Below are 23685 nucleotides of genomic sequence, written 5' to 3'. Positions count from 1 at the left end.
AAGAAGGGGGAAAAAGCTGAATAATGCAATTATGGATTCTCTGTCCTAGAGTTGACAAAAGCTGGTGCCTCAAAAGCCTCTTTGTTATGGGATTATATAATGATCCTGGTGTCATTATGGGAAAAAAAGATTCAGTAATAATAATAAAAGAAGTATCCAGATACACCAATGAGGAGCTTGTTTTAAAGAAAAGACTCGCATGTGACATTGGGGCATGTTAACAGCAGAAAGACAGGATCCAAAAGAGTTGACAAATAATGGAGGAGAGAGGGAGGGAGGGAGGAGGGAGGGGGAGAGAGAGAGAGGGAAAGAGAGGGAGACAGAGGGAGAGAGAAAGGCCTGTGTTGTGCATGATTAAGAAGCGTTGGAGACAGATTGATTATTCAAAACGCCAAGCCACAGGGACACTTAAAACATTGATTCAGGTAAGACTTGTTCTAGCCTGCCTGATCTGAGTTCCCCTAAGATGGACTGGTGGGTTTTAAACCAGGGCACCACAATACATAAAAAGCAAAGATAAAGAAAAAGCAGGACACAGCCTCCCCAGCCCCCACCGCATCCTGTGGAAGGAGGCACTCAGTGGCAAGAGTGGGGTTGGGTGCGGGAAAACTTCAGGCCAGGGGAGCAGCCAGGCAGCGGCGGGACTAGAGGCTCAGGTACAGGCGGGACCCCGCTGGCACCTCACTGCCTCTGATCCCGCTCCCAAGGGGAGACGTAGGTGGGCCCCCGGCCTGGTCACCGCTGCCTGCACCCTCGGGCTCTGTCCTGAAACGCCAGGGCTTTCTCGATCTTAATCTATCATCTATCTGTCTGTCTCTCTCTGCCCAGGATTTTGGGGAGGGAGGAAAGAGTGTTTCCCCCAACCAGCTAGTTCTATGAGATTCTTAAAGTCCCCTCAAATCTTTGCAGTGTTGTTAAAAAAAACATCCCCTGCCTACCCCAAAAAGTTTAGGAATTCAGTTCGCATTTTCCAATCTGATGTGTCTGAAATTCTCTTTGAACAAATTCCAAAATACAAGGTTGTTTTTTTTTTTTACTTGTATAGAAATTAGCATCGCAATCACATCAATGATATCACTATCTCTATGGGAATGATAGCCAGAGCAGTGGGGTGTTCTTTATTTCAATTCTTCGTGGATCAACTGATTATACTCTGTCGTCTTTTGAACCTGTTATTGTAAGTCAAGTGATTCTTTATAAGTGACAGCTCGGACAAAGAGGCGAGCAGGGCCGAGCAGGTCGAAAGGAAGTGGCCATATGGACTTGGAGAAAAGGCACTTTCTCCCCAAGAGAATGGGGGTGGTAGTTGCCTTTTAACCCTCGAGCCGCCGGCCCCGCATGGGCCGTGGGAGGTAGGGAGCCGGGCCGCGGGTCCTGGCACGGTCCTCGGGCCCACCGCAGTGCCCACTGGGGTTGGGCCCGAGTGGTGGCCTCCTGGCCCGGGGCGCGTCTTCCAGGCCCGAGGTGCCCGCGGCCTTCCAAGGCCGTTCATCTCAGGAGGGCCGCGCTCCACGCGACCTGGGGCACCTCGGCTGGTGCGCACGGCCGCTCAGAGGCCGCAGAGATTTTGTGCGGCTCAGCTGGCCTGAGCCAACCCGGCAACGACCGCCCACCACCTGGAGGCCGCGCCCCACGGCCTGAGCCCCGCGGAGGATTCCGGCGGGGGGTTCGCCGGCGCCCCCTGTCGGCGCCCGTGCGCTCTGCGTTCCCCGAGGACTCGCGCTGGCTGCCTTGGGGCGATGCAGGGCGACCTCCCTGGGCAGCAGAGCTCCTTGGGAGTGGGAGTCAAGGTGAGAGGCAAGGGGCGCTGGCCAATGACCAGAGGCTTGGAGTCTTGCAGAGACCGACACTTGACGCCTACCTGCGTCCCACTAAAGCACAGGAGTTCCCCCATAGTGTTTAGTGGCCACTTCCACAGCCCATGGCTCTTAGATCCTTTACCCCTTCTCCAGAATTTCTGGGCCTCTCCACCCTTATCCTCTAGCTCTGTGTTGCCCGGAAGGTCTCTCCTCGCTGACTTCCTCTCCTCCTTCTCAGACTCTGGAGTACTTCTCAGTGCCACCGACCTGCCTGGCCACGGCTGGACCCCTGTGGCTGGAGTGTAAGCAGAGACTCCCAGGGCCCCACCCTGCATCCAGGAGCCCTGCACTCACCAGTGCTCACAGCCCTCTGGCTGGACAGCCACTCCTGCCACCCACCAGGGTACTCTGTCCCGGGCTTTCCACTCTGCAGTGTCTTCTTCAAGATGACACCAGCTTTCTGACTTCTTGAAACTGATGGAAGTCATTGGGAGCCTGGGCTGCCAAGTTAGTTGGATGGTGGTCAAGGGTAAAAACCGAGTTCTTTGGTGACTCCTATACCAGCTCAGAAGCAAGGGCCTTAGAAGCTGCACTGCGTTGGGATAGATCAGCACCTTGTTGTAAGTGCTTGGCTTCTGTGCATGCCTCCTTTGAAAGTAATACTTCTCACACCAAATAGATTGGTTCTGACCTCTGTCTTTGGATTATCAAAAGTGACTGATTCATAAAACGTTATCCAGCTACTGCTTTAGAATTGTGCTTCCTGGGGCAACAGTACTCATTTTGGTTTTGTTTCTACATTGCTCTGCTTTTCCCCCACGCTATTCTCTTCCTTGTGACTTTTCTCTTGGTATCAACAGGTTAAGAACTAGCCATTGACATGGCCATTGCCTGTGACCAAAAGAGTGATGCACAGGGGAAAGCATCCAGCAGGGCTGCTTGGGCTCTGGAGTGGAGGGGTAGACCAGACCCAAGTCCTCCCACCCCAGACCTCAGTTTCCACACCATATAAAGATACCCTCCTATTATCTGTAAAGCCTTATGATCACAGAGAGTCAGTGGCTCTAGAAGAATGGTAGTAGCCTCCTTCAGGTCCACCTTCTTCAAGCAGAAGGAAGATGCTAAGAGATCTGTAGAGGCCCACGTATTCAGTGGGAAGCTGGTCTGGACACTTCCATGGCCCCAACTGGATTCTCATGGAGAGTCCCTGCTCCCCAGTTGCAGGTGGCCCAGAAGGTCATCACCACTGACCAGGTGCTTTCCTTTCCTCCTGGGGAAAGCCTGCCTGGGGTTCAACCATGAGGTTTCCTTCCCCTCCCTAAACGGTTTTCTCTGCTGCTGAGGTCAGGCATCTCTCTCCATGGAGGCAAAGGAGCAGCCTTTTCAGCTGTGGACACCTCAGGGTGAATGAGCCTTCAAAGACTCCCCAGAGAGCAGGGTTCAGAGGTGTGCCATGAGAGGTGGGAGAGGTGATTCCCGAATAAGGAGAAATGGGGAAGAAGCTGACCTACATGGCTATTCTGCCATGGTCCTTGGCCATGGACGGGCCAATCGGGCTGTCTTCACCTCCTCCAGCATCCTCTTTTAAGCATACCCTTTAAAGACCTGGAGTGCAGCTCTCCCAAAAGTTCCCCCCCAAAAGTCATATACCTCTTCTGGTCTTTCCAACAGAAGGAAGAAGTCAACATGGCAACATCTGTTTGTCCTCGCAGAGCAAGCCCCTTACGCTAGCAGGAGCCCCTGCCTTTCCTCCCCAACTCTGAGGGCATCTGGTTGGGGCTCCTGCTTCGGATCCCAGCTCGTCCACGCATCCTAGCTCTCTGAACACTGTAATTGGTTCAGGAATAGGCATGTGACCTAAGCTGGTACAATCAGAGTGAATCTTGTATTTTCGTTTTAAATAGACCCCAGCTGCGGGACAGCTGTGGTCTGGTCCCCACGCCCACGCCAGGAGAGTAGAGCAGAGAACTGGCAGAGGCCACCAAGGAGGGCTGAGAATGGTGTCCACACAGCAGAGAGCAGAGCGGAAATGGAGAAATGGGCCTGCTTGTGTTAAGCCCTACAACCAGCCACATCTGAAACCAGCCCCATTCCTGCATCTTTCCGTTTTGTGACCTGGTAAATTCCCACTGTTACCTCAATTTCTTTTGCTTTGGGTTTTCTGTCACTTGCCACAGAATGAGGCCTGATACACTTAGCATCTGACAAAAAGAAGGAATACCTGGACTAGGGATCAGAAAACTCATAAGCAAGGCTGAAGCAAGGTGTGTGGGGTGGGAGGAGGCGGGGGGGGGGGGGGTTAAGCGGGGCTCCTGGTGCTCCTCCCAGCAAACGAGCAGCCAGCGAACTTGCCGAAATTCTCTTAAAGCTGCAGGTGTGCCTTGCTTTGCATAATAGCTCTGTCCCAAAAAAGATATTTGTAAATTGAATTTTGGTGAATTGAATCTGATTTACTGCATTGGGACAGCTAGTTATTTAAGGCCTCTCCCTGGACGTCTTTCATCAAGTGAATGGTCATGTTCTGAAAGAACAAGTTAATGGTAATTTATTTATAATTGCAATTTTCCTACCTCAGTCATATAGTTTAAAGTAGGACCAACCTGGATGTCTTCATGGTATCTTTGTATAAATTAGTCAAAGGCCAAGAAGATCTGCAGAGCACTATTGGATACAGTTACAACACTGCATTCCTGCTTCTTTGCAAGACTGCAGAGCTGGAATATCCTGGGCAAACACTGAGCATCAACTTTGGGCCCTGCACTGATCAGCAACAGCTATGATCAATGAGTTGGGTTTGGAGGAGTGGGGCACCATAAAGCTAGCGGACTTCCTGGTCCAAATGTGGCTTGTGCTGTGTTTACCTGCACAGGAGGAGTCAATTAGATAGCCCATAATCTCTAAATTTGGGGGACTTTTAAGACTGCAAATTAAAACAAAGTATCAAGTTATGAAATAAACCTACTGGTGGGAATGCAAGGGCTAATTTTCTTAAAATGTCCTGGATGCCTTTATTATTCTCCTCCCAGGTTATAAATGTGTCCACCATGCAACACACAGCCCTGACTTGGTCCCTGCTTTTTCAAAGTTCCGCTTTTCAGGCCTAATTTTACCTTGGGAAGAGATATAACTTTTGTTTGCCACTAGAAACAAAAGGGACCAAATATTGGGGAAATGTAGTTATACAGAATATTGTATAGCTTTTGGCTCATGGATGGGAGCTGGTCCATATGGGTCAGACAGAATTAGCAAGAATGATTCCCCAGGGTTTCCCTGGGTAAATACTGAGGGTTATCACCATCTGCAAGGAAACAACTGGGGAACAAATGAGAATGACCAAGTTAAGGCAAAAAAATAAGTCCCTTGCTTCTGGCCAACACTCAGAATCCTGAGTGAGCCTCCCTTGGGCCTGCCCAGGACACAGACCATGGAAGTCAGGCTGGGCAGTGAGCCAGGGGACTAGGAGGTTCAGCCTGGGAAGTAACACCACTATAGAGACTTCATTTTAAATCCTGAGTCCATCAAAGGTCTAAGTTAAGTCTTACGGATCTTGGGGAATCAGAGAAGGAAGATGGGAGGAAGGGAATGTGCTAAGGGTCAAATGTATGTTGAAAGTTCCAGGCTCCAAGAGGGGGATAAAGTTGAACCAGATGGTGTCATTTGGGGGCGATGGCAGTAGCTCACGGGTGGCCTACTTAAATCCCTGGGGAATCTCTGGCAGACTATATCTGCACTGGCACCCATGCTTCTTGAGGGTTCAAGAATCTTCCAGGGTATCCTGCAGTCTGTGCCTGGGAAAGTCAACTAGCAGAGTAGAAATTGGGGGGCTGGCATCTAAGGGTGGGGGCAGGCAAATATGAAGCCGCACTAGTGACTAAGGACAAATTTATTCATTTTGGTGAGCATTTGAGACATAGTTATATCCATGCAGCTTATCCAGCCCTCCTCTAACTCTGAGAGTCCCAATCTGTGGACCTCTCAAGGTTCTAGCTGCCCACTCAAAGTGGACCATCTAAGGCTCTGCTTGTGGGATTCCCCTCCCCACCCAAGGCTAGGAGATTCCAGAGGACAGACATCAAGCCTGCTTCATTGCTAGACACCAGGCCTAGCCCAGACCCTGGCACGTATGGGGTATGAGGGAATTTTGCTGGAACTAATCAAGAAATTCGTTCTAATGCTTAAATAATTCATACCATATATCAGGTACTTTTTAACCTTTATTGACTAATTGAGTGAATGAATGAATGAATATATGAACATCACTGCTTAAAATGTGTTGCCAACACTAGAAATTAGTTGCAACTTTTAAGAATCAATGCTATCTTCTCTAATAGAAAGTAACCCTTGATTCACATTAAAGAATAATTAGAAACATGGAAAAATACAAAGAAAATTATTATATCCCCCTTAATGTCACCCTGTTAGCTTTTTGTGTATTTCCTTCCAAGCATTTTTCTTTGCATATCATTTCCTTTTTTTTTTTTTTTACAAATTTTGGATCATTCTCTATAAGCAATTCTGTGTCTTGCTTTTATTCTTTAACCATTGTTTTTAAAAAGAGACAACAGACCTGGGGCACCTGGGTGGCTCAGTCAGTTAAACATCTGACTCTTGATTTTGGCTCAGGTCATGATCTCAGGGTTGTGGATGTTGGGCTCCATGCTGAGTGTGGAGCATGCTTAAGATTCTCTCTCTTCTCTCTCTGCCCCCATCTCTAAAAGAGAGAGAGAGAGAGAGAGAGAGAACAGGCCCAAAATGGAGTCACTTGTGCTAAGCCCCACATTAGAAAACCAAGACTTAATACTTAACCTAATTGCAGTTTCAACCTCCCCCAGGAATAAATCTTAAACCAGTCAATCTGGAATTTCCTGGCAGGACTAGTGAGGTAATCTGCCTCTGTGCCCCAAAGAAAGAAGAGGTAATCTACTCTTCTGTCCCCCAAAGAAAGAAGAAAGAAAGGTAATCTACCCCCCAAAGAAAGAAGAGGTAATCTACTCTTTCCTTATCCTTGCTTCCTGTGCCTCTAAAAGTCTCTCATTTTGTTCAGCTCTTCAGAGCTCCTTTCTGTGTCCTAGATGGGATGCTACCCAATTCATTAATCATTTAAAAAGCCAATAAGATCTTTAATACTCAGCTGAATTCATTTTTTAACAGATTTGGTGGCAGCAGTGGGACTGAAGGAGACTTCCAATGGCTTCAGGGACAATGAGAAACACAGGCATGATCCTGTGAACTCTTGAGTGTTTTGTCCTTCTCACCATTTCCAAGGGCTATGGGTCAGTTCCTCTCAGTTCTGGGCTCTGCTTTCTTTGTGTTGAGTTCCCAATCTACTTGGCTTTCTAGTCTGTAATTCCCCTTTTGGAAACCCAGTCCAGTCCACAGTACTTTTTTTTTTTTTTTTTTTTTTTAAGATTTTATTTATTTATTTGAGAGAGAGAATGAGAGAGAGAGCATGAGAGGGGTGAGGGTCAGAGGGAGAAGCAGACTCCCCGCTGAGCAGGGAGCCCGATGCGGGACTCGATCCCGGGACTCCAGGATCATGACCTGAGCCGAAGGCAGGCGCTTAACCAACTGAGCCACCCAGGCGCCCATAGTCCACAGTACTTTTTGAGTCTCCTGATTCAGTCCTTTCTCTAGTCCCAAGCTCCACAGAAATCACTGGTGGTGTGCCACGGTCTTCTCTTGGCCAAGACTCAGCAACATCTCCTGGGTACTGCTGATACCTTAAGGTGCACATGTTTATTTGTCTTGTTTTGTGTAGATAAAGGTTGTTGCTAATGGGAATCTCAGAAGTGGCTGCAAAACTGGTGGACATGGGTCAAACATTTAAAAAGCTGTTAGAGGACTCATCACCTAACCCAAAGACTCCCATTTTGGGATAAATTGGTCATGGAATGGATTAGATTGACACTAGGTCATCCGCCAAACTCAAGAAAATTCCCACACAATGAGGTACACTGTAAAATACCACACAATCCCCAACCTCAGAGGTACATCCCCTTTTGGGTGTTAGTTTAGCTTCAAGAGACCCAAAGGCTTAGCTGAAAAAATAAATAAGTAATAATAAAAATGGGATCCTTAAATTCCAAAGAGTTGAGCGGACCACCTTCCAACACACCTGCCTATTTTATGTCTAAGAGCTATGGTTCTGGAAGCTGTAAATATCTACACAAAAATGACAAAATCTTATTAAAAATGACCTGTCATTACAATGACAATTATGGGGAACGTTCCAATTAGATAAGATCATTTAAGAAGTGCACTTGAAAGCAAGGGCTCCAAAATCAAACAAACATAATGGGGTACCTATTTTAATTGCATGCAGAAGCCTCCAAAAGGCTTTAGCAATTCCAAAATTACTTCACTGAAAGATTTGTTGTAAAACATTAAAGACACTAGGGGTACCTAAAACAAGACTGTAAGATTGTCGTTAAGTCCTACTGCACCGTCCTACCCTCTCCTTTGAGTCCTCATTCTAATAACCCTGTGTCTAAACTGTCTTCCCACTCTGAAGAGACCACAAGACCACAAAGAGAAATCCACTAGGTGTAGCTTTTGCAGACACCCGCATGTCTACCCTCAAAAGAGTTTCCCCATATGGGCTCCTCCTAGAGTTGACAGGACTCTGAGGGATTTTCTGGTAGACTGCTATGTAGTTCCCTTAAACAGACAAGGGAAACTAAAATATAATTCGTGAAGAACATTGCCAAGTTCTGGCAGATACCAGAGCCTACAGAGGGGATCCTGAGAAAGCTGGCAAAAGCCAGTCAAGGGTGAGATTTCCTACTAGAGTCAGCTCCCCCACATATCTGCGTATAGTGCCTAGCAAAGAGAGAAAAATGGATTATCTCTTGCATCCTCTTTGGGAACTTCTCGGGTCCATGGGGTTGTTCAGTACTGCCAGAAATATTTACTATTTCCAGCTAAAAACTGGCAAGATATTTAAAAAGAGTTTTAAGTAGCTCTATAGTCAGAAATTGGCCAGTTTGAAAGCTGATATTCAGAGCCTGATAGAAATTATTTTAGACCTCCTCCCCTAAGCTAAAATGAAACTATTTACCCAGAGGGAAAGGTCATTTAAAACTTAGGGAGAGGAAAAATATTTTAAATGCCTTTTCCACAAATATTATTAGTATAAAGCTTTAGCCATCTGAGCAGGTAAACTTATTTCATCTACCAGAAAAACAACTTAGAGTCAACGTTTTCATCACTAGTGAGTTTTGTATTATTGTATGTGATTCATAGTAGTAATTTTAAAAGGGAAGCTGTAAGGTCTCTGTGTCTGCCTATATGTTTGAGTGTGTGTATCTCTCTATGTATATATGTTATGGATGTGTAATATTTTCTACCTCTGGATGATACTACTAAAATCAATTTGTAAAAGAGACCTATTTAATTGGGTCGAAGAGAATTAAGCACTTACATGAATTAAGGATTCGTAGGATTCTCAGACATAGAATAGAAACTAACAAATACTTCTCAGGTTCATGTAATCTGAGAAAATATTTGGCATTAAAGTTAATTTAAGTTTGTTGTTTAAGTTGGTTGGTTTAATTAAAATAGACATGTCTTTAGAGTTATCAACATCGAATATAATGCAATTTTTATTCTTCCTGGGTTTATTAGTCAAATAAGTTCATGTTATCTCTGTTACAAAATTTGTCAGCAAGTAAAATAACACGGTATGATGAAACTTTAATAAGTAATTAAATTTAATTTTGGGGAACAAGTAAATTAAATAGATGTAAGCAAGATAAAAGTTTCTGGGTAATTTTTTAAAATAGTTTCCCAAATCTTTCTGGTAACCTGAAACCTTAAAATTTTGCCAAGTTTATTTAAATAATGGATAGTCCTTAAAAATCTAGATCATTTCCAAATAAGATAAAACACACACAAAAATTAATTACAAAAATGGGCTTGTCCACATTTGGCTTTCTTTACAGAGAAACTGAAGATATTTTGGGTCTACTAGTAAACACGTTTTGTGCCATGTTGAGAAATTTACTATGAGAAAGCATATGTTTCTAAAAATTATAAAAAGTATTTATAACGTTTATAACATCAAGCCACAGAATGCTAATGTAAAGGACAGTTCCCAGTTGTTTGCTTATTTCACTAAAAATTAAGGTTTTTACGGTTAAAAATTCTAATATGTATAATTAAAGCTACTAGAAATAATAAGAAATGCCTTCATATGCAGGGAAGGTAGGATGTGTGTTTTCAGTAAAAGAAGGTATGAGGAATGGAGGTGCATTTTTGTTAAAAAAAAAAAGAAAGAAAAGAAATATTTGTTCTAAAGTGAGACTGGTTATTTCAGAATGGGAAAGAGAAAAAAAATAAGAAAAAATTGTAGAAGGTTTATGGAAAAGGAGTCTTGGGAAAGGAACTTTATGTGTGGTCAGGCTGGTTAAGAATGAAATAAATTTATGTTAAAAAAAGATGGTTTTTAATATAAAAGTACACTGGTACAAAATTAGAATGTTTTCTCTCTGTTAAAAGGGCACAGTTTTCTTGGACTTTTGGTTTCCTTTTGGTAGCAGATTGTAAAAGTTTATTTGCCTTTTAAGTAATCTGCTTAAAAAGCAGAGATTTTGTGTCTTACCAAAATAATTTGTTGTGCTTTATTTTAACTTTATCATCAGGTTCTTGATTACTTGACAAAACTAAGTCTTCTCTATTAGAACAGCTAATGGTTTTGTTTTTTTTTTTTTTTTTAATTTTACAACCTGAGAAGTCTTTAATTGTCACTATGGTTCAGTAGATAACTAAGTATCATCTCACAGTGAGCTATGATACTGTTTGACCAAGTGTTTTTAAACCTTTTGATATTTTTGACAAACTTCCTAAAATCAAACTCTAAATGAAGTCTTTTTGCCCCCAAAATAACTTTGGGATTTTCCAGAGGGTCCCTGGACCATCTCAAAAAATTTGTTTTCTCTCCTTATAAAAAGGGAGATGCTAAATTAGGTTTATTTGATATACTAAATGACACGGGTAACACTATCAAATAAGAAGTAATACTAAGCTTTCTTTCTGTTGTATTTGTGTAGGTACATGTTCTAAATGTTCCAGAAATAATATGAAATTCCTAAATTCTGATATAGCCTGGGATAATATTATCATAATTCTAATTATCATTTTGCAATGTTCAGTGTCACAGAAATAACTAAATTTCCTTGTTAAATTCGTTGTAACCAACTCGTATCAGATCTTTAACAATGGGCATGGTTTAAGTCGTTTTGATATTCACAGAGTTATTGTTTTATTCTAATGCTTTTGCAAAAGTGTTCCTGCAACAGGACTTCATCTTCAGTAAGATTCCTGGGAAGGACTTTGACAAGTACAGGCCTCTGATAACTTTAAGATCATAAAACTGAACTGGGTAAAAATTTCCAGAACTAATGGAAAAACTGGATTCAAGCAGACCAATGAGGAGAATGCCTTTTTGTCTGAAAACATAACTGGTTCTCTAATGTTTTGTTTTTCCAGATTTAAGGAAACCTTTTCTCTTAAGCTATCTATGAATTACAGCAATTACAGTGTACCTTTGTAAAGAAAGATGAAACATTCACTTTTTCTCCCTACCTGGTCCCTCCAGAATTTAGAAATCCTTAGGTTTCTTTACAGAAATATAGTTAATTGTTTGCATAAGTTCAATAAGAATCTGTTCTTCTTGCAATAGGGCACAATTGAAAACATTAACTATATTACTGGAATATACTGGAATGCTACTGCAGGTAAAAAAACATGATGGCAAGTCCTTAGCTTACCTTCCTGGCCTTGGGGCTTTTAAGAGTTCAATCTGAGATTCCTTATGAAATGTTCCAGAAAAACAGTCTTAAAAGAGCTTATATGGTCAATGACTATTCTTGCTGCACTTATGTAAATAATCAGGCTGAGTTTAATGCAAATTAGTTTTACTGTGATTATCTTTGGAAAAAATGGAGGTAATTGTAGAGAGAAAAAATGTGTTTCACTTTGTAGATGTTAGATTCTAACCCTGTTAATTGTCTTTGATGTTTTGTTATATACAAAACTGTATAAACTGGACTCAATCCTGAATTCTTTTAGTTTCCTCAAATAAATATTTGGCTATGACTCTCCAAACTAAAATTTCCAATTTTCTCCCACCTTCTGATTTGAAATCAGCAAGAACAAAGACTTCCTTTAAATCTTTTTGGAAAGGACTATACCAAGTCCTCCTCACTCCCCATATGGCAGCCCAACTTCAAGGACTAGACACTTCGATATACCTCTCACAGCTAAAGAAGGCTCCACCCGACACCTGGTCCTGTGCAGATGCTGGGGGCCTCCAAATCAAATTGATGAGGAAGAGAAGTAGCTGACATCAAGGTAGACTTCTACCCAAGACATCTCATCAAGACTTCAAACTTTAACTAAACATGAAACCCTTTTTTCTTCTCTTTTTTTCCTTTACTCTGGCATTGGCCTGGAAGAGAGAACACCATCGCTTATATCTCCCTGGCCATTACTAAGGGGCACTTTCAGACCACTGGATTTGCCATCAAAAACTCCAGTCTCTGTCCATGATGCTAGAAGCACCTAGTCCTTTTGCCCGTCTCTGGTTAACAGCTCTAAATCCAGGGAAACTTGCATCCAAGCTCTGACATAAAAGGGGACACAAGGCAAGGGTAATCAGAATAAAACTGCCTGTGTGGTCTACAGACCCCTAAATTTTGCTGGCCTCCATGGCTGTCACCCTTCCAGTCCTGAGTCACAGACTCAAAAGGGAATTACCAGGAGGCATTCCTGATTTAAAATTAGCTTCCTTTGGTAGATCACTGCTCCTCTGAAGCTATGATAAAGAACTTTTCCTTTAACTCTTGAAATTATTGTGAAATCTGTTGCTAAAACCATAGCTTCCCAACAAAAATCCTTAGACTCTCTGGCCAAAATTGTTCTTGCTAACGACTGTCCTTAATTATCTTTCAGCTGAGCAAGAGAGTGTCTCTGCTGTGGCCAGCACCGCCTGCTACACCTGGGTTAATACTTCGGGGGAAGTTGAAACTTACTTAAATAAGATCACTGAGCAAACTACTTGGCTTAAAAAAGATGACTCCTTGAATAGAGTCTTTCTTTGACTTATTTGATTTTGATTTGGTCTTGGGGACCATGGTTTCAAAGTGCACTCCAGACATTGGGAATATCCTGCTTATAATAATCATAGTAGTCCCCCTGGTGGGCTGTATTCTCTCAAAAGCTTCAAATGCATGTTTGCAGCTACTAACCACCAAGCAAATGATCTCCCTACTGGAGCATCAGAAAAGGAATGAACAGAATGACCAACTTAAAAATGCAAACCCAGGGGCGCCTGGGTGGCTCAGTCATTAAGCGTCTGCCTTCGGCTCAGGTCGTGATCCCAGGGTCCTGGGATTGAGCCCCGCATCGGGCTCCCTGCTCAGCGGGGACCCTGCTTCACCCTCCCCCACTCCTCCTGCTTGTGTTCCCTCTCTCACTGTCTCTCTCTCTGTCAAATAAATAAATAAAAATCTTTAAAAAAAAATGTAAACCCAAAGTCGTGACCTCCAAATATCACAGAGGTTCAACAAACAGCGTGACCTGTGAATACCACACAGGATCAGCCAAAACTGTGAGAACTTTGGAGCGGTAGCCGGGAGTGGTGTCTTACATTTTGATCACATCTCTCAGTTAAGCAGAGTCTGACCAAAGGTGGGGGGGGGGGTAGATTATTAAAAAGAGATAGCTGGTCCAAAATGGAGTCACTTGTGCTAACCCCCACATCAGCAAACCGAGATTTAATTTAATACCTAACCTTACTACAGTTTCAAACTCCCCCAGGAATAAATCCTCAACCAGTCCATCTGGAATTTCCTGGTCAGCACTAGAGAGGTAATCCACCTGGTAGACCCCTTTGTCCCCCAGAGAAAGAAGAGGGAATCTACTCTTTCTTTGTTCCTGCCCCTTCTGCCTATAAAAGCCTCTCATTTTGTTCAGCTCTTCAGAGCTCCTTTCTATTTCCTAGATGGGATGCTGCCCAGCTCATGAATCATCAAATAAAGCCAATTAGATCTTCAATACTCAGTTGAATTTTGGTTTTTAACACCTTGTAGCACAAGGTATTTCCCCACGTCATTAAATATTCTTTGAAAACATGATTTTATGGCTACAAAGTGTTCCATCAAATGGATGCAACATAATTTATTTAAACAAACTCTTTTTTTGGAACATCTAAATTGTTTCTAATTTTTTGTTCTCTCAAAAGTATTGGAGAGAGCATTTCCATGGGTAAATCTTTGTTTGCGTCTGGATATGGAGGGTTTTGAGGCTCCTCCCAGTCATTGCCAACTTTCTTTCCAAAAAGGCTGCCCCATCGTATACTTCCCCCCCTCCTGTCTCTTCCTACCTTTTGCCCATGTGCACTCGGGAGGCTTTAGGACGTGTCTTACAGGCACATAAAAGAATGTTAACACTTTGGCACATCACATTGCGGCAGATAGGTTGGCCTTCTGATTATCGTCACGCTGTCTAATTTTCAGCAGGTTCCCGTTGTCCCCAGGCTCACCTCTCAGCTCTAGGGACCTCCAGATATGTCCCTCGGTCTCCAGCAGGGAACAAACAGGACCTTCTTGGCTTCAAAGGAAACACTGTATCTCTGCTCCTCTTTGCTCCTCAGAACACATCCAACCTGTATTAGTGAGGATGTAGTCATCACGGGAACCTGGTCCAGCCCTCCTGCCAACTGCCCACTCAGAAACTCTGCTCCCATAACCTCTCTTCTTTTGCTCACTTGGGGGCTATCTATGCCATCGGTGAGGATTTTACTATTGCTCCAAAGGAGAAGTGGGGAGAGTCCCCTAGAGTGGCTGAACACAGGCTCTGGGGTCAGGTTGCCTGAATCCAGATGCCAATCCCACCGCTTTAGAGCCATGTGACCTTAAGCCAGTTACTTAGCCTGCACATCTGAAAAATGAGACCCCACCTCATGGGCTCCTTTGGGGAGCCCAGTGATGAGTTAGCTCTTAGCACGATGCTTAGCTCTCACGCTTGTCAGTGAATTTTAACTGTTTTATGTGTACTTTTTCATTAAATAAGAATGAGACGAGGACTTAACATCCCACACTATTTTGTAGTGGCTCAGGGCCCTGGAGACATTTTGGTGGCATTTCTTTCCGGGGCACTACAGAAGCCCATGCCTGCTGCATGCCAGTGGAGGGAAATCTCTCTGCGCTTCTGTGCAGGTCCCTTCTGCGGATCGCATACACTCTTAACGTGAATGCAGAAGCCCCGCCACAGTGACCAGCTCACTTCCTGCCAGTGAAATGTCTAGAATGTCAGATCTGAGTCTGTGGGTCCAGAATGGCAACATTCCAAACTCCCCAGCTGTCCCAAGCATTGGGTGCTTTCACCCAGTCTTCCAGAAACTCCACCTAGCTTTTGTCACAAATGCCTTTTCTAAGCAGGCTGCACTGGGCCTGCACTTACAGAGGACACTATTCTTTCTCCTTGGCAGTGGGCATTTGCAGGTCACACATTTTAAAAAGAGAACTTGATTTTGTGGCTGCATTTAATCTGGGTTCACTCTTGCCCTTTGCCTCTCCTCTCTAATATCTGAGGAATGCTTGATGGGTTATGGGCGGCTATTTTATGAATTACTTATTCATCTTTTTACAAGTGCCGCAGTGAAGTTGGCCTTCCTGATCTGGACTGGTGGAAACACAGTTGCGTATCTAAGAAAGTCCAATTCTCCAGCAGCTCTCCTCAGCGAAATTGCTGGAAGGTAACAGAAGGGTCAGATTACTGCTGCATCCCCCAGAACGCTCTGATCCCCACAACACAGCCCTTACGAACCACGGCCTGCCGCTAGGGCTGCCGTACCCACACTAAGACTCATTTGGACTGCACCCCACCCAGACACCCCTGAAGCCAGATGCAACTTTTTCCAGCTTTATTGGGATGTAATTGACATTTAACATTGTGCAAGTTGAAAGTGGACCATGTGATCGTTGGATGCACATATACTTGGCAAAACGCTTGCCACAATAAGGGTAGTTCACACATCCCCCACCTCACGTAGTGACCATTTTGTTATGGTTGTTATGGTGAGAACAATCAAGCTCTCCTCTCATAGCAACTTTTAAATCTACACTACAATACAGTCACCATGCTGGACAGTAGATCCAGAACTTAACCTTCAGATGCAACTTTTGGAGCCGAGGTCAGCAGGTCGACACCCTGAGATGTTTCTGTTACAACCTGCCTGGCTTTTATGGTGAGTGCCATGAGAAAGTGAGTTTCTAGATAATGCAAGTTATACTCCAAGCAGCAGGCCCAAAAAGAAGTACCCCCTAGGAGGACGGGGGAGAGATTTCCCACTGTGCCCCTGAAGAATGTGTCCCGGGACATGAGCCTCACCCAGACAGACCCACAAAGGGATACAATGTTTGCCAGATGGATAGCGTGGCTGGCTTTCCCACCACCTTCCAGAATGTGCTCTGTTTCATTATGAAATGCAACACATCAGAGCTGGTATTCTGGAAGCTAATCCATAGAGGAAATGTATTTTGTAAAGATTATCTCTTAAAGATCAACTTTGCATCTGTGAGACTTGAAATAAGTCATAATTCAGGAATTTAAAGATGAAATTGTAATTCAAGTCTTTGACACTGTGAGTGAGGTCGCTGACTGATGAGAGACTGCCTAGGAAGTGGACAGGTGCCTGCACATGGAAACATCTGAGTGAGAAGTGGGGCTCAGGACCTGGACGTGGGGAAAGAGGGAAGGTGGAGTTTGCAGGAGGGTTCCCCAGGGGTGGGGGAGGGCAAAGGTCACCCACATAACCCAGGTCCATTCCAGGCCCTGTGGAGACAAGGAGAACAGTGGAATCAGGGCACAGGCCCTGCCCTGGGGGCACCCCCAAGTGCCTCCTCCCTGGTGCTGGAGTCCACTGTGCATGGCCTTAGCCTACTTGTCAGCACTGAATCAGGAGCTCTCCAAAACTAAGGTGGGTTTTGTCCATTCTACGTCCTCAACAGTAAGCACAGGCTGCTTCCTCCCAGAGACTCAGTCCCTGGTTCTTGCATGAGTGAGTGAATGAATGAATGAATGCATATTTCCACATCCCATAAAATGCCAGTGTTCAGTGCAACAGGAGAGTATTATAACTTGGGAAACTCTGCATTGATCAAAATTGTATGATTAATTGGACAGAAAATGGGAAAAGCAAGAAAGGTGGGGTACAATACTTTATTTACAAGACAATCCTGATTTTATACACGCACATAGAAATGTATTCTTACCGGAGGCAAGCATCTGACCTGTGGTGTACCCTGTGAACTACCAGAGGACGGTCGCTGGTAGCACGTGGAGAATTTCCTTGCAGCCTCTTTGCTCTGCCTACATTATGCATACTTACCCATTACATATATATTATGCCAAGAACAGAGGTATAGGAGGAACTTCACCCACATATTACTAGTGATTCTGGATGGTGGGATTGTGGATGATTTACCTTTTATTCTTGGCAGATTCCAGTGTTTTCTAAATTTCATACAGTAGGCATATCAGCAAATTGTTTAAACGAACAGAACACCCATGATTCAGATTTGGGGAGAGCTGGGAAGGGGGTAGAAGGACACCTGCACCAGGTGTGTTTGGGCAAAGCTGTGAAGGCTTCCTGCTGCCAGAGCCCAGGTCTGGCCACGCTGTGGGTTCTGAGCACCTGCCACCCACCAAGTATGGCCAGCACCTGACGGGTCTGGCAGGCATGGACCGCTTGCCCTCAAAGGGAGGAGGGGGTTGCTCACTGCTAAATGGCTTCTAATCCTGCCTCAGACAGTGGGGACCTTGACCCAAGCATCTTTCACTCCTCCAGTTTCATAGAGTTTGTCAAAGGATTCTTCATCCGCTTTCTCACTCCCACTTCACCAGAGCTGGGACGTCAGTGCATTATCACCACTCCCCTGATGCGGACACTAAGGATCTGGGAAGATACAAGTAAGAGGCGAGTCCCAAGCTGCCCTTGTGCCTGATTTCCAGACTTGACCCTGCCCAGCCTCTCCAGCTAAGCAGGCCAAGAAGGAGGGAGGAAGGGCTGAGGAGCAGATGACAAGGTCTACAACGCTTATAGGGACTTACCAACAATGTGCCTCTCCGTGTTAGAGAGAAGGCAAGAGACTTGCAGGTGCCTCCCAGCCTGCAGGCTCGCCGGTGACTGGGCCACCCTGTCTAGGAGGGCTCATGGGTGCCCGGGGGTAGCTATGGGGAGCCACAGGGAAACGTCTTCAGAGCCGGGTGGCTGTGGGACACTCTCGTCTGCAGCAAGCCCTGTGCTGGATTCTTCCATTTGTCACTCCGAATCTACTGTCTCCCATTCTCCACCCCACTCTGGGTGCAAGGAGGCTGACCTCTGTGGACTCCCCCCACCAACTCCTTTGTCCTCTGGCTTGGAGATCAGTTCACAACGGGAGACTGGAAGGCTGGAGGAAAGAGAATTTGGGGTGTCTGCCTCACCCCCCAGCACGCCACAATCCAGCAATCTCTGGGCCCTTCTAGCTGTGCCCTCACTGCAGTGGGCTGCCCCCCTCCCAGGACTCTGTCTGTCTTCGGGGACTCTGTTCTCTCCCCTTACCATGTACGGAGTCCCTGTCACGTGGCAGCCCTGGGCTCACTGCTAAGGGCACAAGAGGAGTACAATGGCTTCCCGAGCTGCTGGACCCTGGGTGCTTCTCCATCCTTTGTGGGTTCTCTCAGCTCTGCTCACACCTCTGTAAATAGCCTCTGCATTACACCCCCTCGAGTGTCCCCTTGACTGTGCATCGTTTTCCTCCTGGGATCTGGACTTATTCGGGCTCCAGCTGAATCACCCCCTACTGGTCTGTCCGATCTGGCCTCTGTGGTCTCTCTCTGGCTTTCAGGTTCCTCATCTGCCAAATGGGGGAGTAGTAGCCAACATGTTTTGCTTGTTGTAGAAAGAGAGAGAGAGAGAAAGACCATAAGAAGTGTAGGTCTTTTGAAAAGGTTTGCAAATTCTAGTGTCCGCAGAAGATTTCGGGATTGGTCCTCAGTGCTCTTCGGGACTTCCTGAGCATCTCTGATAGAGAGTGGTTCCTGTCCCACCTGTCACATGCCACGTCTGAGACAGACCATGAATCAAGAAGAAATACAAGAATGGCTTTGAGTGGCCTTAACATTGACTAGAAAAGCCTTGAGCTTCTGCACTTAACTCAGGCCTTTTGGATGGTCCATCAAAGCAGATGAACTCTCACTCTACACATCATTTTATTAAGCCTTGGGTTCTGGTTTCTGGTCCACAGTCAGTAAGAAATAGTAACTTAGGAAGCGAGAGAAAGACTTCCAATGTGGCCACACCAACAAGAGTGGAAACTGGAAACCTGCCTGTGTAAGAAGAACCCAAAAATCTCTAGGAACTAGGCCATAGGACCAGAGGAAGCTCCATGATCCGAGGCCATTATTGGAGGGCAGACACCCCAGCACACCTCTCAAGCCCCGAGGGCTACATTACCTCCTGCTCAGCATTTGAGGTTCACTGCAGCTTCCCTGAGCCATTACGGAAAGGTTAATGGTGTTCCACATTCTCCAAGTAAGAAAAAAAGGAAATGTGCACCGCATCTTAGAAATATTTCCATCTGAAAATGTTACATGAAAATAATTTATGGCTCTTTCTGGAAAACTCAGCTGTCTTGATCTTATTCCCTGTGGGTTCCAGATGGGTGAGGTTTTGCTGTTACTGGAAATATCCCTGTTTTTGCAGGCAGTTAGCATTTATTGAGTGCCTGCTGAATGCTGGTCACTGAACTAGGAAACGGGGAGGAGGGATACAGGGAGGAGAGGGCTGAGCTATGTCTTTAGGGGCTTGAGGATGAGCATTTTCACCAGCCAGTGGATTGCACGCCCCCCCCCCCCCCCCCCCCCCCCCCCCCCCCCGCTTCTCCTGTCTTCCTGAGAGATCTTGCCCGGCCCCACCCAGCGGACCTGGTGCCTGCCTCCTTGTGGTTATACCTGCACTAGCAGACAGACACACTGAACCCCCGCAGCCCGCAGCCCCCCACCAGCTGGGCGCCCCAGTCTGTGCCCCTCGCTGGGGTCTGTTTTTATTATAAATATTTCATTGTTTAGGAGTTTGGGTTTTAGCTGATATACAGCATTTGGCAGGGTTCCTCTCTAGCATTTGGTAATAATTCCATACCAAATGCTAGCGAGAAACCCTCCCAAATGGAACAGTTTCAAGCCAAGGCTCTTTAAAAACCAGAGCCTGAAGAAGTCACTGCATCGGAGCGTCCCGGCTCCAGGGCTAGCAGAGGACAGAAATGTGCCGGGGACATGGCTCCCCACACCGCACACAGCACTCACCCCTCTGTCCTGATCTCTGGACAGCCTGGGCCTGCGCCACCCCTGGAGACATAAAGCAGAGGGGACAGATACATAATAGGTGCTCCATAAACATTGCTGAGTTGGATTCTGTGATGTAAAATGAAAACATGCCCATTCATTTTCCGAAATGCGATTTCTTCACGCTTGCTCTTCCCACCTTGGACAGCTCTGTACGCCCTTCAGAAGAAAATGAGTTTCCTGAAGCCCTGGCATTGTTCTGCCTGGGTTTGTATTCTGGTGGCTCTGGGACCCTTGCCAGCAAGGTAGTGAGCTGTGTAAGGCAAGGATGATAATACGCACCTCACAAGCTTGTGCTGAGGATAGAGCATGCAGCCCACAAGGAGTGCTGGTGCTCAGTAGGTGCTCAACACACACTCCTTTGGCCAGACTGAGCCCTCACTATGTGCCAGAAGCTTTACATGGACATCTCCCCTCGCGGGTGTTTGACAGGAAAGGGGGGCTTCCTGTCTGACCCCGTCCATGGCTCTGCTCCCCGAGACAGGGGAGGCAAGTGCACCCGGGGGCGCTGTGGCTGAGTCCCTGCACCACTCCCCTCCTGCAGCATCAAAGGCGTGGGTGCATGCTGATGGGACCACTGTCAGGGATGAAGGGGAACCGTCCCTGCTGGTTTGCAGTCCCACCGTCCCCTCTCAGTTTTGGCTTTTGAGCGATGTGAGTCCTCGAGTTTCTTCACGGGGCAGAAAGCAGCCACTGGCAACACGGTCCAGTGAGGGAAGAGCAGCTGCCTGGAAATGCTCCAGAACCCCTAAGAAACCCCCGTGTCTCTTCCAAAATACCCTTGACCTGAACTAATTCTTTTTTTTTTCTCTCAGTCTCTTTTTCTTCAATTTATTTATACTTTCTGTCTGTGGTATATCTTATTGTGAATTTATTTATTTTTTAATCCTGCTTGGGACTCTTTGTGCCTCTTGATTCTAAGGATTCATGTCTTTCATCAGTGCTGGAAAATTATTACCCATTATCTCTCCAGAGATTGTCTCTTTCCCCTACTCTCCAGTCTATGCTTCTGGAGGTATTACATACTTCCAGAGATGTGAGACTTCCTAACAGAGGTCGTGTGCACCTCTGTAGCCCTGTGATCACAGCTACCTGCCTGTGAATCGCTTCCTCAGGAGGCTGGTGAAGTGCCCCAAGCCATGGATGCTGCTGCCCCTTTCACAATCCCCGACAGGCAATGGGGAGATGGTGTCACTTGCCCGCACACGTTGTGAGGATGGCCTCCAGGATCAGTGGACCAGTTTTGAAGCCCAGCTCTGCATTTTACCAGCTACATGAGCTGGGGCAACTTAATAACCCTTCTGTACCTTAGTTTCCTCTTCTATAAAGTGAGGATTGTAAGTGAGTCTTCTCACAAGTTTGCTGTGAAGATTAAATGTTTCATTTATGGGAGGGCTTTCTCCATCCATTGCTGATGCTTGCTGAGTGCATCAAAAACATCATCTATTAATAACAATGATATTTGAAGCCCATTCATGTAGCTATGCCATCGCAATTCTCCATTATCTCTCTGAAATTGTGCACAGAATATTCCACTTGCATTTTTATTCTCACTGGAGGCACAAAGATGATGCAACCTTCTGCCTTCCCCCACCCTGCTTTTTGGTACAGGTAGTGAGAAATTAAAACGAGACTTATAGCTGGACCGAGGCAGGTGTGGTGAGGAATGTGGCAGAAATCCTGGAGGAGGAAAAAGTGAGAACCAATATCCATCAAGTCATTAACTGCAGAGTTATGTCTCCCACCTGACTTAACTGATCAGATTCAGGTTTTCAGATCTTCCTCATCCCCCCTGCTGAGCTAGCCAGGCAGCTGTGTATCCTGGAGCCCCCCGAGGACCACAAGGGCAGCCCTGAAAGCCCTGACTGTCTCCGGCTCCCAGGAGCTCATGGTTCTCCCACTCCCACCTTCCCCTGTCACCCTGCAGTAGGAAACTTGACCTTATGCAAGACTGGAGGCTTGGAAGCCAGGAGCTGCATCCTTCCTCAAAACAGGCAGTGCCTGCCCATCCCAAAGAAACCAGAGAGCAAGAAGGCTCCCTTCTCCCAGAAGGACATTCTTGCCCTTGCTACTGTTCCTGCGTGTTCCAGCGTCTCAGAAATGTGAATTCAGAGGCAAGTTATGGAGCTTAAGTTACTGCTGGCACTTGATTGGAATAACTGTTACGTAAAAGCCAACACAGATGAATCGCCTGTAGGGAGTTGTCTGACTGCATGAGTTTTTACACATCTTTCAGCTAAATCAAAGATCCAAATGCTAAATCTCACACTCAGGAACATCAAGTGGATTTGTGACAGTCCCCGGAGGACTCGGTGTCCATAAACCAATGAATGAATTACACTGATCCTGGTATGTAGTTTCTCATCTGTGACTGATACAATATTGATAATATTCTTTATTTCACTTAACTCTTTCAGGGCCACACTGAAACACCACGGTCTTGGATTATGTCTACACTCTGATGCAAATAATGATCACCTGTGGGGACCGTAGCACATCAATCGATTATTCATTGATATGAAAACCAGGTGAGGATTAAAATGGGCCCCTGTCATTGTTTTTGGTGGTGTTGACATTATATTTTTCACTTTGGAAATACCTGTGTTGGAATTTCATGATCCCTGCCACTGGGTTTCAACCTACTATAATCAGCAAGTTGCTGAGGGAGGCCATATTGGGAAATTGTTGGTCTTGATTGGTCTTGATCTTGGAGATGACCAATTTAGCCAAATCTATTCAGTCCACTGCACGCTCATTGATTTCCCCATCTGTGCTGGTCCTGTGCAGGGAACCGTGAGGGGCAGGGATGGGGGAGGTGGAGGAGTGTGATTAGGAACACGTTGTTCCAGATGCCCTGTGGAAGAAAGATGTTTCCACAACACTGTGAAATAACCCCATTGGGTCAGGTGTGGTGATCATGTTGGTGAAGATGCTGCTGCTGATCACAAGTGGGTTCTCTTTGCCAGGTGCCCATCTCCAGTCTTCCCGTGCACGAACTCATGCAACTGTCACAGTTCTGTGGGCCAGTTGCTCTTATTATAGGGAACTCCACTTTCCAGATCTAAAAACTGAAGCAGGTAAGACTTAAGCAGCTTTTCCCTCCAAGGTCACAGCTGATTAAGGAATTTGAACACAGAGCAGTCTGACTCCAAAACATTGCACCAGCTGTTCCCAAAGTGCAAGACATTCAGCTGCGGGTCTGGATATGAACACTTAGGGCATGAAAACCTGAAGTTGTGCAGGGGAAAAAATTCTCTCTCTGAGTGTCTTTTGATCTTTCCAACCCAGTTAAGGAGAACCTTTCTGTCTGGTGCAAACTGAACATTGAGGGGGCAAGAGCCCTGGATCCCATGGGCTCTGGGCCAAGAGGCCAGCAGAGCCTTAGCTAAATAGCACCTCACCAGTTCAGGATGCCTGAGACTTGACAGCAGAATGTGTTCCTGTCATCCTGAAAAGCCACAGCCTATCCAAACTAGATGAGCCCTCCGGGCTTTTTAAA

The 23685-nt window shown here is 45.7% G+C and overlaps 1 long non-coding RNA gene across 1 annotated transcript; it reads left to right on the top strand.

Annotated features, from left to right (window-relative positions):
* The first annotated feature begins 339 nt into the window (after positions 1 to 339).
* LOC118521851 (uncharacterized) lies at positions 340 to 23268 on the top strand. Its single transcript, XR_004910333.1, has 3 exons — positions 340 to 425; positions 22604 to 22714; positions 23153 to 23268. It is a non-coding gene; the product is annotated as an uncharacterized LOC118521851 (long non-coding RNA).
* The last annotated feature ends 417 nt before the right edge of the window (positions 23269 to 23685 follow it).

This window comes from Halichoerus grypus, chromosome 15 (genome assembly GCF_964656455.1).
Source record: "Halichoerus grypus chromosome 15, mHalGry1.hap1.1, whole genome shotgun sequence".
Taxonomy (NCBI): domain Eukaryota; kingdom Metazoa; phylum Chordata; class Mammalia; order Carnivora; family Phocidae; genus Halichoerus; species Halichoerus grypus.
Note: the sequence above shows the minus strand (reverse complement) of the source record. Positions and strands in the feature narration are given on the sequence as shown.